The 4,521-nt window shown below is 37.5% G+C and overlaps 1 protein-coding gene across 6 annotated transcripts in view; it reads left to right on the top strand.

Moving 5' to 3' along the window:
- The window catches only part of mtd (TLD domain-containing protein mustard), a 150,384-nt gene that overhangs the window by 26,466 nt on the left and 119,397 nt on the right, over window positions 1–4,521 (top strand). The window contains exon 1 of one of the 6 annotated variants that reach the window (XM_018035028.2): window positions 4,127–4,361. The exons of the other annotated variants lie outside the window; for them this stretch is intronic. The gene's annotated coding sequence lies outside the window, so the exon portion shown is untranslated. Of the gene's footprint in view, window positions 1–4,126; window positions 4,362–4,521 lie in introns of those variants that run through there. 6 annotated transcript variants of the gene reach the window in all.

Raw genomic sequence — 4,521 nt, 5'->3', positions numbered from 1 at the left:
CATATTTATTAATATCCTTGAAGAGCTTAAAGAAAACTATTTTTTCGAATTACATGCATTCTTTATATTTTATAAGTGCATGAAGTCTGATTTTCAAAACAACTGTTGGTTTTGCTAATGTCTACGAGATGGAATAATAAAGATAAATGAAGGCAAGTCTGACGAGCGAAGCAAAAATCCTCCTGGCAGAGAGCTTAGCAGAGCTTTATCGATTGAATTTTTTCCAATGGAAAACCCGTGGCTTCACTATGCAAAGGTGGTTTCCGTGACACACATTAGCATCGCGGGTGGGAATACTGTTGACTGTTGACCGTCGAGCACGATGCGACTCGACCCTGTTTAAACATGGACGAAGGAATTCGCTTCGGTGAAAGAAATGTCTCGGAAAGGTGGCCCATGGTAGGCTCATAAATTAGGAATGGATTAGGAGACCGACTGTCTGGCCGTAGCCGAACTTCGATCGTTTCCTTAGAATCTAGTATCCCATTGTCTTATTCTTTATTGTGTCTATATACAGTCTTATTATTTATCGTGTCTATACATACAGGCTTATTCTTTATCGTGTCTATATACAGTCTTATTCTTTTATTCTATTCTTATTCTTATGTCTACATACACAATAGTATACAAAAGAGTGTATCCGTTTATAACATAATTCGCTTTAGAATATAAAATTACATTTACAATTTGTATTATTAATATCGTATAAATCTGAACTTTTGTATATTTGTGTATCTCTGATAAATTATTTTAGATGGACATTTTCGTGCAATCTGTATTTCTATGATATTCCATAAATTCTAATTTCTGCGTGTCTGTATGTCTCTGATTAATTATTTTGGATGGACATTTTTGTCCATTCTTTATTTGTATGATATTCTATAAATTCTTATTTCTTTGTCCGTACGTCTCTGATAAATAAAATTGTGAATGGATATTTTTGTATGTAAAATAATTTGAAGCTTCGGATGAAAAGCAATCTTGAAAAGTCGTAGCCTTCTCTCCGAGCCGTCGGTTTTGCGAAAAGGTCTCGCGTTCTTTGATCTCCAGCCTTTGTCTTTGATTAGAACACCGTGCCTCGTTAATTAGAGACAAAACGATTCAATTAATATCTTCAAGGCCCTACCGAATTAAAACGACTCGGTATTTAACTAATTTAGCAAATTAGTTAAGACTGTTATAAGAGAAATCGTCTTGTAAAAATTCTTGTCAGTTCGTTAAAGAAGCTTCCGGCTCAGTCCGATGGAGTTAACGAGATTAAAGTACGAGGGAAACTCCGGTTAGAATTGCAAGGGTTTGGGCGACGCGTTGGCTTGGATCTCGGTGAGAAAGATAAACTCGAAACCGAATCACGGCGCTAATTAGCGGTTGTCACGGAACTTTCGAAATCGACTTCGGCCCCCCCTCCTCCTCCCTCCGCGACGGTTTCGTTCTTCCGAAAATGTGTCGGACTGTGTTGGTTACCATGCAGTGGCAGCTGGGATTGGTCGAGTTTCGCCGGGCGAAAAGGGGATCAATACCGGGAGGCTTTCGACATGGAGGCATAGGCTGGTGTGTTCTCCACTCGACGAGAATCGGGAGCTGCCAGTCCTTGACCTTGCTCAGTGACCTTGACCTTGGCGACGCCCTTCGACGAGCCAAGATCACAGAACGCTCTCGCCTGTGTTCCCTGTACGTGTGTCTTCCCTTTTTTCTTCGATGATTCTTGCCTTTGTGATCGCGAGACTCTCCTTTCACAATTAGTGGAGTTAGGATTAGAAAAAAAGAAATTCAAGGGGCCTGGTTTATTCTTGCTTTGAAGTCGGAAATACCAAAAGTGCTGTTTTCGACCATGTCGATTTCCGTACTTTACGCCAATTAAATTTCAGTTTCTCTCTCCGTAGAATCGGTTTCGAGTGCTGGTCTCGCTTGGCTAGATTTGCATTTCTGTAGCTGTTGTCAATTAAATTTCTGTTCCTCTATGAAATGTTTCAACAGTTCCGTTTTCGAGTGGTTCGCTCTTCTATGAAGGAAGAAAGGGAAAACGTGCATGCGATTCGGCTGACGGACGAGTTGATCAACGATCCCGGCGACAGTGCTCGTTTTTGCGCAATTAAAATCGCATGTTATAACCTTGAGAGGCGCGTGCTGCCCGGGAGAAGGAACGTAATGAAATTTAACTGAGGTTGTTAAGGTCGATTCTCTATCGGTCTTGCGCTTATCGCGGTCGCTACCAGCCACTACTGTCTATGCCACGTCGCGTCGACGTTCTCTATTATATACACTTTTCTTTCATGCTTCTTCTCATTAATAAGTAATTTCAAAAAAATTCTCTTTCTTCCACATGGACGTCTGACATTTTAACAACCTAGTCGACTATTCAAAGTTCATTTCTATGCATTCGATGCTGTGAATACTTCCATTTTATTTATTCAAATCCGCTGCATTTCTTTTTAGTGAAATAATGGATTTTGCATTTTATATCGCTGCTCGGAAGTCTACGCTCATTTTGCTATGTTTGTTTTTGCTATATAAATGCATTGCTGAACGAAACATTTTACAAATATGTTTAAAATTGTGGGATATTTTAATAAATATAAATGTACCAAAGAAAGCTTTCAGTTAGTCTTTTAACAATATATAATATAATAATTAGAGGGTTAAAGGTTAAGGTATAGTTTACATAGAATAGTAGTTGGCGGTTTACATCCCATCTATTTTATTCTGATCGATAAAAATTATTGGAACATTCGGATATTTTCAGATTTAAAGAATTTCAGAAATGATTGGATAAAAATTGAGTACGTATGTTTAAAGTATAATTTTATTGAAATTGATTAGAATTTATTATCTGATGATAATTTCATAATTTATTATAATTAATGCTTTGATTTCCCAATTGAAATGATTTTCAAATCAGAAATATCCTAAAATTTCTGAACGTTGGTGTACATTATCACAGTTTTCATATGGCCAGTTAAAAATGTTGGAGATCAAAATCGAAATCGCAGATTCAACGTATTATCGAGGATAGTCGCTCTCGAACGGGAGAACCCATCGGACTTTCCTCTATCGATTCTTTCATAGCGGGAGTGGCGATAAACGCGTTTCGAAGCTGGCACGAGAATGCTTCACGTCACTCGTTTCGATCGCCACTCCAGTCGTCTTCGAGCTCAATAGAGAGCAGCGGCTTTATTTTCTACAAGTTCTGAGCGAACGGAATCCCGGCACGACATTATCGTGGTCGCGTTTTTCCGGTCGACAGGCAAATGGTTTGCCCGGAAGGCAGGGTACTAAGGCTTGTCACATCATCTCGATTCTTTAACCCTTCATTCTCGTTAAGTTTAACGTGTTCGAAGAATAAAGTCCGATGATAAAGAAATCGTAAGAAATTCGTAGAAATTTAAAAAAGTACTATGAACTGCGTCAACGTGCAAGACACGTGAGGGTATCATGAAGCAGGCACTTCCCCTCGAAGTTATGATTTGGACTTGAGGCTTGACCGTCCTCCCAGACGTACCTAGTCAGTTTGTTTTAAAGAACTATTTATTGATAAAGAACTGAAATTCCATAGCATTATAATGACATTTAATGATAGCAATAATAAACAATTTAATATTCTATTGACGAATAAAAGTAACACTTAATTGTTGTCACTTTTATTTTATCATTAAATGTCACTTTCATTTACCTTGCAGAACTATTTTCGATAGTTTCAATAAAATATTTATCATAAAACTTTTATTATATATATTTTACAATATCTGTTCTTCTAAAGAAATTCTAAAGGGTAACATTTTTTTCTATAAGATTTTTATAGCAACAGATATTTTCATAAAAGACATAACTTCGAATATTCTTAAAAACGCCTGGGTTTTATTTATTAAATCTCTGCGTTTCATGGTATTAGATAGTAAAAACCAATAGTAAATGACGCAACTGTTCTGTCAAGAGTTGCAAATGTCCAGAAATAAAATGCGCAATAAAATAAGCTTATAGAAAAATTGTTTTGCAAATCGACTCAATAGAGTAAAATTTCGACCGCGCGGGCTGCGAGCAAATTGAATCGGTTGTTCGATCGCGCTCGCTGTTTAACGAGTCTCAACGAGGCGACGACGCGACGACGATGCGGCTGGAAAATCGGTCTGAATCGTAGTAGGCGTTCCGACCAAGCTCCTAGCATCATCCGCGATCGATTTCTGTGCGCGAGTGCTTCGATCGATAGGATTACTGTGTCTTACGTAAATTCTCTCATACATTGTTTCCGGCATTCCTTTGAATATCGCAAACCAGGGAATCTCTCTAAGAACTATCCGTGAAAGGGAACAAAAATATAGTTTACCAGACTGGATATTGATTTCTCATTTTGTCAAATGCTTAAGGTAATTGTTGCTTAAAATCAGAGATATTGAAAATTGCTTGTAATTTTACACAAGCTACCAAAGAATGTGTGTGCAAAACTAATGCAAAAAGTGTTCAAATTAATGCGATTACTTCAGAAAGTTAATTTGAAATTTAATTTTCGTTATTTAAAAAATGTTC

The sequence above is a fragment of the Ceratina calcarata genome, unplaced genomic scaffold (genome assembly GCF_001652005.2).
Source record: "Ceratina calcarata isolate Rehan_Ccalc_2016 unplaced genomic scaffold, ASM165200v1 scaffold86.2, whole genome shotgun sequence".
Taxonomy (NCBI): Eukaryota; Metazoa; Arthropoda; class Insecta; order Hymenoptera; family Apidae; genus Ceratina; species Ceratina calcarata.
Note: the sequence above shows the minus strand (reverse complement) of the source record. Positions and strands in the feature narration are given on the sequence as shown.